Source organism: Anser brachyrhynchus, assembly GCF_964034855.1.
Source record: "Anser brachyrhynchus genome assembly, chromosome: 9".
Lineage (NCBI taxonomy): Eukaryota > Metazoa > Chordata > Aves > Anseriformes > Anatidae > Anser > Anser brachyrhynchus.
The window spans coordinates 13924469-13939818 of NC_137703.1; the positions used below are offsets into that span (position 1 = coordinate 13924469).

General features: G+C 44.2%; 1 protein-coding gene across 8 annotated transcripts in view; it reads left to right on the forward strand.

The window, feature by feature from the left end:
* Nucleotides 1–15350, forward strand: part of LOC308199938 (glypican-5-like) — a 433019-nt gene that overhangs the window by 351793 nt on the left and 65876 nt on the right. Inside the window, exon 12 of one of the 8 annotated variants that reach the window (XR_013955102.1) lies at nucleotides 3977–13442. The exons of 5 other annotated variants lie outside the window; for them this stretch is intronic. The gene's annotated coding sequence lies outside the window, so the exon portion shown is untranslated. Of the gene's footprint in view, nucleotides 13443–15350 lie in introns of those variants that run through there. 2 more of the 8 variants (XR_013955103.1, XM_080604875.1) reach the window with 2 other exon arrangements.

Sequence of the window (15350 nt, forward strand, 5' to 3'; positions counted from 1 at the left end):
TATTTTTACAGATAGAAAAGAATGTGTTCTGCTGGGGCTCGGGACAGGAATAAGACGGCCGGTGTCCCTGTACCGCTCCTGCAGTGAGGCTGGTCCATGCTGTCTTGCATCCCCATGGAAGCGCTGCTCCTGGCTGTTCAGATCTCCCTTGGCAGCAGCTCTGCAGGCAGCACCTGCTGCCTCTTTGCTGGCCGTGCACAGACTCGTGTTCTCTGGCTGGGCTGACCTCCGTGCTCATCAGGCACCGCTTCCTGGAAGTGCTGCAACCAGATCACACGTAGGACCACATTCGGTCACAGTAACTCTAATTTAGCCTAATTCCCTGCTAATTCTTTGCAAGCCTTCACTGCCAATCAGAAATATCTTTGCAACATCCTCCAGACACCATCCTCTCCCTCAGTTTGAAAGATTCCAGTTTGTGAAGCCTGGCGGTGTGTAATGGAAGGAAACCCCTCACCCTCCAGCATTTGGTGCCAGCCCCTCCATCTCAGGCCCTGCTGGCTGCAGTGGCAGCAAAACCCACCATGGCCAAGTGCGGGGCATGGGCACCAGGCAGTGATTAGGGCAGAGGCCTGAGCTCCTCAAGGCTCAGGCTAGCTTACAATAACAGTGCTCGGGGTAATTTTGTTTATGTGATAGTAATTTGAGAAGAGAAATAATACCTTATTAGTGTCCAGAAAGCACACCACGCAGATCTTACCAGTGCACAGTGCAGGTGCCCAGAGAGCTGGCTGCAGTGGCTTGTGGAGAGACCAAGGCCACAAGGAGAAGTGTCGTTCTGCGCTTCCTCTTGCATCGTACCAGATTTTCATAGTGTTTCCTTCTGTCTCAGTGAGAACACTACCAAAAATTTTCCCCAGTGCCTGCCTTTGTAGCTCCCTCCCTGCCTCCGGGGAGCTGTTGTGCATAAGGGATGGATTTTCCTGCCGCTTGTCTGGTTTGAAGGAGGAGAGGCGTTCTGAGGGAGCAGGCTCGGGTGCTGCCAGCTGTGAGGCAAGTCCCATGTTCGGTCTGCTGTCCAGTGTGGTGTGGTATCGGGTGATGTCCTCTCAGAAATCAGGTTATGCCTCCAAATCAACTGTTCCTCTGTCTCCTAACCAAACAGCTTTCTGAGGAGTGCATTTTACAGATTCTCATGGATCTGCGGCCCTTGCCCTTGCTGGCCTGTCACTGTGTGCACGTGTGCTCACACACATGCGCACACACCCCAGCCATTCTGCATGTTTGCATTCATGTGGGATTCTATTTCATTTCCTCCTTTCACCCGTCTTCAACACGTGCTTATCAGCTGAACTGATTTCTGTTTGCTTTCCCAGCTGCATATTACCAGCTCAGATTTCTCAAACTTTAAAAAGTAACACTTGTTTAATTAAAAGGAGTTGCCAAACTGTCCCTAGAGTGCCAGATGCAATAACAGGAATCATCCTGCACCTCCTTGCTTTTCTTCTCTCTTCTCTAAGATACCCGACAGCAACCAAGAATAAAATCAGCACCGGTAAGCCTATGAAAGAGAAAAAAAAAAATGCAAAGAGAAAAGCAGCATTGCCAGGTAGTCAGCCCCGTAAAATGAGCTGCAGTATATCAGTTCATCTTAAAAATAAATAAATAAATAAAATACAACAGACCTCCCTGCTTCATTTACCATCATATTCATAAGTGTCAAGTGTCGTATTTATTGCTCTGTCATATTTGATGTTGTATTTTTTAATATTGAGAAAACTATCATAAAGGCTATCACAATGCTTAAACATGGCTATGAAAGTGAAAAATTGATTTCTCTATAAAAGTGGATTCTCTAGTGGAATTATGACCCCAGTGAAAATGTACTCCATTTCAGCATGGTATAAGGTGTGCTTCTTGGATAGTGTGTTAATGTTATACCTAGACGTGTTGTCTGCAGGCACTGGACACAATCCTTCGGGTGTGCACAAATTAGATAAGGAATAATTCTTTTGTATAATAGTATCCCTTGTGTAGTTTTCAGTGCAGTACAATAAAATTAATTCAGCTTCTCTCCATGGAGCTTATCTTCTGTCCCAGAATTAGAGTGTTCTCCTGCATTTTGTCTGGGCAACAATATTTTCTAACGTCGTTCTGTTAGAAAGTCCAGCATTGGTCATTGGTAGAGCAAGTTCAATTCCAGAGTCACCCCGTAACGCCATGTTTATTTTTGCACCGTATTGCTCCCAGGTTATGTTGTACAAGGAAAAACCTAAATATGCCCCAAAGCAACCTGGTCTGCATACAGTGGGATGTGACAGTGGTTATCCTGCCTGTGGCAGGGTGCTTCTTGGAGCACTGACCAGAACCAGGACCCCCACTTTTATGAGAGGTTTTGTACGTAACTTAGGTTATTTACAGTGTCACTGGCCTGTAGTTCCAATACCCTATTACTTATGAGTCTACAAGATCTTTTTGTAGCTTTCTAAATATAAATTACCATTTAGCCTTTTGTTTTGGAGTTTCATATCTGCTGTGGAGGCCTGAAAAGAGGAGAATCTCCACTGTTTACCTCAGCCTGAAAATCTCACTGTCCAGTACTGGGACTTTGACTCACCTTTTCCCAGTTTTTCCAAAATCTGTTCTCAGCTGGCTTTGCCAGTCATCTTGTTCCAGCATTGGCCTTTTCATAGTGTTTTTCCCTCCCCTTGTCCTTGTCTCTTGACCTTTGCATAAAGAAAGTCTCACCCCTTTTCCATACAAACTTTATGGCAGGTTATGTAAGATGTTCCTTAGTCTCCTTCTATAAGATGAGCTTTTCTTTCCTGTATTAACTCTTTTGTTCTGTTACCATCTCATTTATCCAGTCTTTTTTTGTTGGTGGTACTTGGAACTGATGACCCCTCCACCTTATAGCAGAAATTCATCCATGCATCTCTTATTTTATTAAAACTTGGTATTCTATTTCCACCCTACTCCTCTGACTCCTCTTTTTGAGATCATCTAGTTTGAGGTTCTGATGCTTCATTGTACTGACAGTGTCTTCTGCCTCCGGTGCTTCCATTAAGTGCTAGGTTCAGAGTCAAGATTTTTTAATGAAAATTAATACTGAGACCTTTGAGAGTTTTTCCTTTAGTCCAGTACCCAGTAGTCCTCCCCTACCATGTTACCTATTGTTCCCTACCTTTCAACCTATCTGTACCCATTTTTAAATTCCTGTATGCGTGTCCTGTTTTTTTTCTATCTTGATTAGTAATACCAAATTTGGCATCATACCAAATGTTGGTTTCTAGATCCAGTTAGAATAGATCTTTTTATCATCAAAGAAAGGATCTGCCTTTGATATTTCTGTGTTAACTTCAGAAGCATTTTCCGTTCACTTCCTCATCTGATGTTCACAGCTGCAAAACAGGCTCCAACCCTGCAGGCACCCCTGAAGGCAGCTGATGGCCTTCAGCTGCCTGTCTCCCCTTCAGTGTCACTCCTAAGCACAGGTACCACGTTTATTATTTCCTGCTTTTGTGGTATCTAGATCCATCTGATGGAGTTGTCAGAGCCCTCACTACTTGATGCTCTCCTGCACTTATCTGGGTTTTCAGAGTTTTCCCCTGAAGATTAATTTTCACACAGCCCTAGTGCCTTGGGACTCTTGGAGTTCTGATTTTACCTGAGATGGCTTCATTTCCCTATCCTCGTTCTCAGTAGTGCTCTTAAATTTTCTCCCATCTCCAGTACTTTCATGCTGATTTAAAACTGAAGTAACACATTTATTTAGTTGTGATCTCGATTATCTTTCATTTCTCATCCCTGTCAGCAGTATCACAGCTCCTCTTCTGTTTTCCTGTTCTCTTTTTACATACACAGCTGCAGAACATTTTTGCCATGTGTTTTCCTATATTTATTAAGCCTCAGGTAGACTTTGGTATCTCACACTTACAGTCCTTGATTGCCAGAATGTACTTACCATCCTCTTCTCCATTGTTTGCAGATGTTCTGCTCATTTCTGGTGTTCACTTGGGGTTGTCTTTTTCTCCAGTCAGATCCAGAGTGAACTCCTATCCCTTGGTGCTGCCAGTCTTCTGTGTGACCCTGTCTGTCTGTGAGCCCCTGCAGAGCCACGATCCTCTCACATGAATTCTACAGCTTCTCTCAGTAGGACAGCTGCTTGTCGGGACCACGCAGGCACCAGCAGCCCTTATTAAGTGCTCTGTGCGGCCTGGCCTGGGACCCATCCCACCTGTCCTGGCTGTGGGCCCTGGAACCCTCTTCCAGCTCCTGCCTGGGCCCTCAGATGTGGTTGGAGCCACTGGGGCTGGGCCTCTTGCTGAATGCTTTGGCTTTCCTCATCTGACCCTGAAGCTGACTTGTTACCTTGCTTCTCCCTGGTGCTCCATGCTCGCCTTCCCCCTGCTCTCCAAGCCCATGTGCTCCTTCTGGGGGCTGCTGTGGAATTCCCTCCTGGGGAATTCCTCCATCAGCTTATGAAGTGTGCCTCTTGAGTCTATCTTCAAAAGCAGTATCTGGAGTTGGCGTAGTGTAGAGTCCATCACTGGAACTAATGGATTTATTTCATAATTCCTAGAGAGCTGGCATAGTCCTCCTGTTTGTAGTACAAAAAAGCACATTTCCATCCCCTTTCCCCACAGCAACAACCAGCTTTCTTCTCCTGAAACATAACAACAACAAACAAACAAACAAAAAAACTCACTTGTATGAAAAAGGCCCTGTTTTCCACAAAAAGGATATAAAAGAAGTAAGCTTAGGAATCTGTCAGTAATGCGATTTCCTTCTTCTCCCTTGTAACCAAATTGCAGTGAATTATGTAGTTTGTGGTTTAAATACACTTACTGTGATAAAGCATAATGTCCTTAAAAGCAAAATGTTTTTGTTCTCTTAAGAAGGCTGTTTCTGTTCAGTGATGACAGGAATGGAGTATAGCAGACTTGAGAAAAATGGTAAAATAGAACGGCAGCAACCAGGAGTAACCAAAATACATCTACTCTTGACAACAGTGGGAAATCTTGGGGGGCAAGGGCAAGGAGAGGGAGACTGTGATGGGTACAGGGAAGCAGAAGAAATTTGACCATAGTCTGAAAAGAAATCTCACTTCTCAAGTATTTCAATGATCAGGAAATAGAGTGTATTAGTAAGAGCTTTGTGGAAGAGATATCCTTGAGGTCTCTTTAGTAGAAGTAGGCAAAACCACTAGGAAATGGAGAACCAAAGGGAGAAGTCTGTTTTGTTCACACAGAGAGCTTCATTTTGGTAACATCTAAACGTGCAGTTACAGCTTTGACTCTGCTAGTGTTTTATAACTAGAGTTATCCCGAGTTTCGAGTTGAAAGCCCATTTTGAACAGTTGTGTTTTTTTTTAAAGGCACCGGCACTGCCATTTAGTATGTTGTGCTTCCCTTTAAGGACCGCCTCAGCAGCGCAGTTCTCACAGTGTCTAGTGAGTGCCCCGTTCATGGCCTCATACGTGCATAGGCAGCATGGGTGTGCTCTTTGTTCATGGGCTGCCAAAGATTCAGTGTGCCAGGCTGGGCACAGCCCAGCTGAAAGGAAGGACCGGTGTAGCGCTAAGTATATCACAGAAGATGGGCGTAACTGAGGAGTAAAGTTGAGAGCGAGTGGAAGTGCTTTTGACTTCACTAGTAAATCTGCACTTGTGTGCCTGATGGCCAGTTTTGAAAGTCTTCTCCTGATCTTTGTGGTATTTCCTTCCAAACAAACACAACTTTGTATTCCTTGGATAGTCTTCTCCAGCCCACCTACTTGCATGGTATCCATTACAGCTGGATTGGAACTCTTTAGCCTTTCATCTGTTTTTCCTCATTATGCCCCCAAGACTTGTTTTCTTAATTTTACAGCTGGAGAACTGGAAGAGACGGTCAGTGGGAATTAGGCCAGCCATTCTGCATGAATTGTTTTGCATTGGTTTTAAATGAGTTTTTCTAAAATATAATTAAAAGCTTTATTGTTCCTTGATTAGTATGCTTTTCTGTTTATAGTATTATGCCACATTATCCATATTGTTCCTCAGCCGTTTTACAAATATTTCTATGCTGTGTTTGTTTTGGCAACTGCTGCCAGATGTTGACTATATGAACTCTTCCCAGTTCTTCAAGAGCTGCGTTGCCATTCTGTCCAGAAGATGCAACCGTGCCAAGGTCCAGTAAGGGAAGGAACTGCAGGGTCACCCAGGAGGCCAGCCCTGCCTTGCAGGCAAGCCAGGCTGAAATGATGAGCCAAAGGAGGGTCAGAGCGTGGGGTTTATACCTCCCACTGCCAGGACTAGCTATGCAGCCGGGTCTCTAGATCCTTGGCTGCCCACTGTGTTGCCCATCACTGGAGCTTTAGCAAGGGAAGAGTAACGCTGGTGGAAAGGTGATAAAAGGAGCAGAATGACCAGCTGTGCCCATTTTAGAATTCGGTCAGTAAGGAGAGCTGAAACAAAGCTGGGAAGGTGAACCAGGAATTTAAACATGTGCCTCAGTCTTGTGGAGCTTCAGGCAGAGGGGAACTTTCTCCATGGAAATCAGCCCAGGGGCTGGGACCTAGCCTGCCATCTGCCTTCTGCACAGCATTCATGGTGTTAAATGCTCTGGAAATCCAAAGGAGCAACAGAACAGCGTGGTGTTTCCAGTATTGTGTGAGTATATGTGTGTTTGGTGGTTTTACTCAGGTGGGCGGCTGAGCTCCACCACAAGCGCTCTCTCACTCCCCCTCCTCAGAAGGAAAGGGGTAGAAAATACAACGCAAAGGGCTCAAGGGTTGAGATAAGGACAGGGAGATCACTCAACAATTATTGTGACAGGCAAAACAGACTCAGCATAGGGAGATGGTAAGATTTATTGCCTATTACTAACAAGCTAGAGAAGTGAGAAACAAAAGGAAAAAAAAAAAAAAACACCTTCCCCCCATCCATCCTCTTCCACCTCCTCCCCCCCTAGCAGTGCAGGGAAACAGGGGTTATGGTCAGTCTATAGCGCTTCTTCTCCGCCGCTCCTTCTCGGTCACTCTCGTCCCCTGTGCTGTGGGGTCCCTCCCACGGGATGCAGTCCTTGCTGAACTGACCTGGCGTGGGCTGCCCACAGGCAGCAGCTCTTCAAGAACTGCTCCAGATATGGGTCTGTCCCATGGGGTCCATCCCTCAGGAGCAAAGTGCTCCAACCTGGGTCCCCCACGGGCAGCAGCTCCCCCCAGACCCACTGCTCTTGCATGGGCTCCTCTCCACAGGCTGCAGCTCCGGCCCGGAATCTGCTCCGGCAGGGGTCTTGCACAGGCCACAGCCTCCATCAGCGCAGGCCCACCTGCTCCACCGTGGTCTCCTCCACGGGCTGCAGCGCGGAACCCTGCTCCACCGTGGTACTCCATGGGCTGCAGGGGGACAGCCTGCTTCATCATGGTCCTCACCACAGGCCACAGGGGACTTCTGCTCCGGTGCCTGGAGCACCTCTCCCCCTCCTTCTTCACTGACCTTGGCGCCTGCAAGGCTGTTCCTCACTCCTCTCGCTCTCCCAGCTGCTGTGTAGCAGCTTTTTTTTTTTTTCTTGTCTTAAATATGTTCTCACAGAGGCGCAAACATCGCTTATTGGCTTGACTCTAGTCAGCAGCGGGGCCCTTACCTAACATGGGGCAGCTACTAGATTCTTCTCACAGAAGCCACCCCTATGGCCCCCTGCTACCAAAACCTTGCCATGTAAACCCACTACAAAGTGTTACTTTGAATTCCACATAATAAACTTCAATGGAAATACATATTTTAGGTGAAGTTTTTTAGTGAAGTGAATTGGCAGGGCTTGCACAACCAAAACCAAATCTGGTCCAGACCTTGTAATTTAAGATATATATTTGGCATATGACTACATTGTTCTGAAGTTTTAGGGGGGAGAACAACTGGTTTGTGTTGCATTCTGTAGCTTACATAATCTTGTTTGGCACTTTGTGTGCCAGCTTCACATCAGGAGTTCGAATCTAGTTTGTAATGTGTGACTGATGGTTTCTCTCTGGAGACGTGGAAAAAAAAAAGGTAGTGGCTTAATTTCTTCTATAGATTTTAGTTTTTCCTTTTTCTTTAGATGTTTTACTCTGAGCTTCAAGGCAGAGAATCTATCATAAATGCTTTCTGTTTAGATCTGGACATAGGAAAACAGGCTGGATAGTCTGAAATATGTGGCTCTGCAAGTACTGATACCCTTCACAGACTCTGACACCTTTGAAATGACCTGTCTAGAGCTGACAGGAAATTTCAGGCTGCCAGGCAAAATGAATGGAGCAAAAACAACAGCATCCCTTCTAGGCATCTGCACTTGCATGGAGTAGCTATTGCTCTGAGGTTTCAAGACATAAATTGGCCGTGAAGAAGTGTCAGCACACACCACCCTTTCTCTGGCCTTGTGACACTAAATCAAGCACTCGATTCCTTGCAGTGCTTCTCCCTTCACGGTGCTTCTGGTAACCATCAGAAGTTAGAGTGAAAGAAGTCATCTGCTGCATTATGTTAATTTGAGATAGGCTCTTCCACTGAACGTCACATGAGAAACTATAACTTGATTGTTGCCAATTAACAGCCTGGCCATGCCCCTGCTAGTTACAGGAATTAGCAGTCTTTATTCTGCATCATTTGAGGTCTTTATATTGCTAATAGGCTGCAAGTAGAGGACCAGATAGCCCATTTGTGTGCTCTGAAGCACTTTCAAGTTAAGAGATCACTGTGCTGTTCAAATCAGGTATGTAAAATAAATCACATAAGGTTTCTCAGGCAATAATTCAGTGAGCAAATACCATAACCCTCATTTTATTAGAGCAAGAAACTTATTAACAGACATTCTGCAACATGCTCAAAGCGACTCTGGAAGCCATCCCAACAGCAGATTCAGATTCCACAGCCAAATGCACAGACCATGACAGCTCAAGGTGAAGAACATGGCCAACACAGGCAGTTGCAAATGCTGAAATCTGCCACGGTACCCTCTGCTCATGCTTGGGAGTTCCCTCCAGAGGGCTGTGTAAAGGCAGATCTCCTCCCTGTCCCACTGCCAACAGCAGCATGGCTCAGACCTGTACGTGCATCTTCTCTCTTCCATAGTTGACTTCGCCCGTGAGCAAGCCCTGTTCACCAGGTGCCTGCGCGGAGGGCCAGCCCCAGCCCAAGTGCGAGTGCAGGGCAGGGCCTGGGAGCTGTGTGGTTTGCCAGGACTCGCAGCCGTTGGGTTTTCCCCTTTCCTGGCACAGGCAGGTGTTTCCTGAAGCTCCGTCCCTTCAGGTGCTCTTCTCTTTAGGCCCTTCCCAGTCCATTTTCAGTCTCACATTGCTAATTTATTCTGTTTTTGTCAAAAAGCTAACATTAACAGACACCGATTTGTTCTTTTCCTGCAATGGTTTAAAAACAAAAACCACAGCACAAAATAAACCTAAAATAATCTTATCTTTGGCTTGATGTGTTGTAAGCAATGTTACATTATTTAAGGGTCCTTTAAAGAACAGACTAAACAAATCACTGTTCCCTTTATATACACCCTTCAATTATATTATACATAGCCCATCTTTTTCCTATCAGTCATTGTTTTAGTTGTTGTTGATTTTTTTTTAATGATTTCCTCTTAAACATGTTTAAACAGGCTGTGGTCTAAGTTTTGGCATTGCCGTGAGCCCCACATGTGGCATCGCATGTAATTACGCAGCTTTCGGAGCAGCCACCAGTCACCTCGGCTGTGCTGAGGGCTGAGCTGTGCCCCAAGGCAATGCCTCCCCTTGGGCTGCGCAGGGGAAGGACTCTTTCCCCATTTGTGGTGGGAGGAAAGGGGGGTGTCGCAAAGTACTGGAGGAACATCTTCAGCCAATTCATGCTAGACAAGTCTCTCAGTGAACGGGAGACTTCAGAGAGGACTTCTGTCCTTTCTGGACACACTATGCTAGCCCATGCCATGTTTGTTTGTTTTTTTCTGCTGAAGATATCTTATCAAGAGCAGAACTGTTTGTGTACAGGCCTCTGTAAAATACTTGTTCTCCAGGGAAGTGGGGAGAAGAAGCTGCAGGGGCTTGTAATGCCCAGATGGCAAGGATTTGTTTCCCTTCTGGGACTTGCTAGCTGTTTGTCTTGCAGAGCTCATGAGATCTGAACAGAGAAAAAGGATGTCCAGCCACTTGTTTGGTGCACTACTCGTTTGCATATGTTTAGTGTTTGCTTTAAAATTGTGTTCATTTGCAATATTTCTGTTCCTTAATTAGGTTTACCGATTGCTAACAGGAAGAAACGTGTTCTTTGGTTTTAGGCTTTAGGAGCAGTTTATGAAAACAGCCTGTGGAATAAATCTTCTACCGTGGAGTTTCTCTAGCATGGAGCAGCGTCTCTAAAGTTGTAGGGCTAAAACTGTAATACATAATCTGTTTTCCAGACACTGGATAACTTCTGGCATCTGAAGGCAGGTTCATTTTTTTTTCTTTTTTTTTTAAATTACAATAATTGATATCAGAGAGATACAGAGATAATGAATGTAATCGTGCTGTATAGGGCTGTCATTTTTGTTGGTTTTTATTCACTCAGACCAACTCTATGAAGCCAGTTCCAAAAGATACACTGATTTTAAACATCAGTAAAAGCTCACTCTAAAAACTTAGCTGATAAAATCATTACTTTTTAAACTGTGAATAAACATGACTGCTTTGGGAAGATACTGTATCGATAAAGCTAGACTTCTCCTCTAAGGCTGGTACTGTACAAAAGGTCTTGTAACAACAGATGTACTAATTGGTATTTGGGAAAAGGTTTTAATTCCTCATTTCAGAGTCTTTTGAAGCTGCTTGTATTTGTTGCTATTCTGAGGCTTCGGTTTATTTTAAGCATCTGTGAAATGTTATGAGTTCTTTTGCTTCCTTCTAGAGTACATTTGCCCTCCTGCTTGATTTACGCTGCAGAGTGTTTTTTTTCCTGGGGATTGTGTCAACTCAGGAATGTAAGTGACTGTGTGATGGATGCGGTGGCCAAGGCTTGAACGTGCTGCTAATCGGGACCTGTTTCCTTATCACTGCCAGTGAACGAGGATGCTTTTTCCTTGCCTCTGCAAGCTCACATTGGCCATCACAGTCACTGAGAGCAAACAGATTGGTGATGTGTCCCAGGCGCAGTCTGCAGCCTGCACTTCTAGACAGAGACTAGACAGACAACTGTGCTGATTCAGAAGAAATACATTTAATGTCAGAAAGCCTGAAGGGGAAAAGACAACTCACAGCACAAATCAGAGCAGTAGCCAACACCGTTGGTCTTGCTCTTTTGACTTCCTAAATGCAAAACCTCCAGAGTAGCCCTGTAGGATGGGTTGGCTATCACAGCTTCAACCAAGGCTGGTGCTGTTTCTCATTCCAGTTAGGTTGGACATCACAAGTAACAGTGTAAAAGAAACGCTGCAATGAAGTGCCTGTATACTCCAAGCCAGAGTTTCCAAAATGTGGTGCCTGGCCATCAGGCCCCTTAACAAGAGGCTGGTGGGAGCTGACTGCAGCTTGAGTGCTGGATTTGCCCTCCGAGAAGCACAAGAGCAGTGTGTAACATCTGTGATGTCCAATACCCTGCAGCTGCCAGGAGGTTTGTGGTTTCCAGTGTGAAGGAGGATGCCTAGGCCCCTGTGACTGAGAAGGATGCTGGATCTCTAGCCAGTTTTTCTGTTAAATTGATGCTGCCCTTTTGGGATAAATAATTGCACTGCATTGCGTTAAAAAAAAAAAAAAGGCTTTTGTAACGGTCAAGAAACTTTTTAATAGTATGGGCTCAGCAATCTGCTCAGTAGCCAGATGGGCTGTGTTTTTAGTGCCAGAACCATTTTCAGTTCTATCAATGAGCAATTATTTAAAGAATTGCTCTTTGTTTGTTTTTAAGATGCATCTACTATTAATTCGGGACAGGGAATACTTCTGATCACATCATTGTGCCATTTGAAATTAAATTATCAGCAAGCTGAAGACGTTTTCAGTTGGGTTGGAAATCATTGTATGTAGTGCTGGAAGAACGTGCAGAGAGAAATCTCTGTTGTGTAAGTGTGATTTTGAGGCTGACACATTTTGGAAGAGGACTCCAGTGCTTTGACCACAGGCAAAACCTCAGCTCCTTCTACCAGTGCTTGAGTTTTGAGTGCTGGCAAGTGGGTTGGTAGGGAGAGGTTATACCTCTACAGTCACCACCAGGATTTTCCTTGTTTAGCTCTTTGTACCGAAGTAATCCAATTATCAGCTAAGAAAGTATTTGGTCTTACTAACTTAGTTCTGTTAGCTGAAATTATACATTATGGTGCACCTTGGTGTGCTTCTGATAATTTAACCTGAAGATGATTCCCCTTGTAGAAAGAGTTGCATCGTCGCAAAGGAGTCTACATGCTGTGACTGCTATATGTGAAGAATGGGGAATAAGCTGCCCGTTTATACTGTCCCTGTGATCGTGTGAGGGCCTCTGTCCAGTCTGTTTTGCTGCGGAGTGACCCCCCTAACCAGAAGAGTTTCTCAGTGCGAGGGGGTGCATGGGGCAGATTGGAGAAATAGCATCTTTTTTTTTGCAGTATGTTACATGAACGGTGGAAAAAACCTCTCAGTTTTGTCACAATTAGTGCATTTTCTAATAATTTAAAAGCTTGAATTACTTACATGTGGAGCTAAAATAGCTCTAAGTGCACTTTTATTGCCTGGCCCTGGAGCTGCCATTTACAGGTTAACAGCCTTAATGCTTCTAAATAATAGCAGAAGGAGTATATGCAGTACAATATTAGAAAATGATATATGTCTTGTTATTTGGGCACAAGTAGAGCACTAAAAGCCCTGTTCTATTTTCTACAGGATATTTTTTTCTGAAATCTCTGGTTTTAAAATATCTTCCAGTGGACTAGTTAACACTGAGAGGCCTTGAATGTGTAAAAAGGCTGTTATATAAATCATACGATTAAGGAAATTAAACTTACATTTGCAGTAGATGGCTATACATACATTTTGGTCTATCTTAACATCCAGAGTTGGTTTCTATGTTTTTCTGGGACAAGAATATTATTCTTGCTTTTTCTCTTGCATCCTGCCTGACGTTTTGATGTATTTAAGAAATTAAAGTTGGGAAATAATGCACTGTAGGAGAAGAAAGCTCTGATTGAGATGTTTTGCATGTGGGAAAACAGGAGAGGTGCTAAAAGTACCAGTGTATATTTTTTATTCTTATTATTTAAAAAAAAAAAATGTTAGGCGCCTCAATTTACTTGGTGTTCAAGAATGCCAGAGTACTTCAGTGGCAACAATCTCCCTTTTCTAGATAAGGAAAGTGAGGCAGAGGGGCGAAGTGGCTTGTTTCAGCTCACACAGCTGGCAGGAGAGATGCCAGATCTCCCCATCCACATCCCTCAGTGCTGGCCTTCATGCTGCCTGCATTGCAGCCTTGTGGTTGCCCCCTGTGACAGCACAGGGGCTGCAGGGTAGAGGCTTTTGCCCCTCTGGAACCAGTGCTTGGCGGCTGATCTGCTTTAAAACCACCATAGCCAAAAAACCACAGCCTGAACTTTCAGCAGGTGCTGGCTATTTCTTAATATATTCACAGAGATTCACTGATCTTTCCTCTATGCACCTATTTTAAACTTCATATCCACCTTTTCAAATATAGAGCTTGTTTCATACTTCTGGCTGGTTGGAAAATGTGCTGCTTTTAGGTTTTAACTACACCCGTAAAGGTAATGAATAATCAAACCACAAAAGGTTTAAATCAAAACCTTTCCATATGAAAAGCTGTGTGGTGCCCCAGCAGGTGTGTCTCATGCACTTACCTTCTGTCAAGTGGCACCTGTACCAGATTCTCCCTTCCTTGATGCACTAAGCCTTCTCCTCTTGGTAAATGGCCTTTGTCTACTCTAAAGCACTAAAGCAATGGCTGCAGTAGCTCTTTTTCAGAGAAAGGTCCATGTCTTCCACCAATAATAATTTTGGATTCTATGCTGAACTTAGTCAAAGCCTGCCCTTACCAGATTTTAGTTTAAGGAAACAAAAAACCTTCCCACCAGACTTATCTATACATCTATATTTATATAAAAATTTATATTTTTAACTTTTTATAGAAATGAAACAGCATCGTGAAGCTGTAGTGCTGAGCTTTCAAGAAATCTTGTCCAGTTGCCTACTCTTTTGGCTTGCTATGTTTAACTCCTGGAATTGTTTTTACAGGGCTCTGAATCAGTAGTGGGACTTGCTTTTTTTCACTATTCCTAATACAAAAGCATGTCTTAACCTGCAGAATTAGCACTGCAGCTGTGCTGACCAAAACTAAGCCTAGCACTATGCTTTGTGGCTTTTTCTTTTATTTCCCCTTGCAAAACGCTGTATGTACTGAGATGATGCACTAATCTTTCTTCTCTGCACTATAATTCCCAAAGTATTCTAGCCTTTTCTATTTCCTCCAGCAAAACTTTAATCATGATGTATTTTGCGTTGCTGTTGGCCATTAGATGCATAATTGTCCTTCCTTAAATCATATTAAATTATCCAGCTGATTACCTGCTTCAGAAGATTGTCTAGATCATCTTGCACATTGCTTACCACAAACAGTATCAGCCAAGCGTCCCATCTTCCTGCAGCCCTGACAGAAGGCACTGACAATTTCTTCCAGACCAGCATGTTGCAGCTTCTTCAGATTGCCAGTCATTTATTCAAACTCAATATTTTTTATGACTCCCCTTCATTTTTTTATTCTCGCTCTTGAAGTCATATGTTTTTAATGATGGCACAGTTAAACCGATAAAATTTACTTCCTTGTTCGCAGTGCTTAGCTTACAGAGGATGCTGTGCCAGGCAGGTGTTTGGTGTGCAGAGACCAAGCTGATTGGAGGTAGCAAAGCAATTTTCACCATCTTGTGACCTTTTAAATGCTTTGTCTGCTCTCTTGCCTAATATTACTGACCTGGCAGTTGAGAAACAGTATCCTGGACAGTTCACACAACAACTAAACAGAATTTAAGTTTACTGAGCCTCAGAGCATGTCCTGTTTGACACTGTTTTCTGTGATCTTTTGCTGTTTGTTATGGGTAGAGCCTGTGAGCATGAATGCATACAACATTCATCATAAAGACGTCAGAGCTCCCAGCAGTGGCAAGCCTGCAGTGGATTTAGTGTAATCCCCTTGCTCTCAGACTTCTGCCCCCCACTCCTCAGCTTTGGGCAGAAGCTCTGTGGTGGCCAGGGCATTGTTTGGTCTCTGATCGGGTGAGCATTTCCGAAGGCCAGCCATTAAAGCACAACCACCACCTGCCACCGCTGGGCTTCATTCGTGCATTCATTTTCCCTGCGGCTCATCGCCAGGGCTAAGTCCATTTCAGTGGGGAAATGAATTTCTGTGTGCAAACGGATGGTTCTGAAACAAAGAGATGGTAAGAACCTGTGTAAAGTTTCTTCCC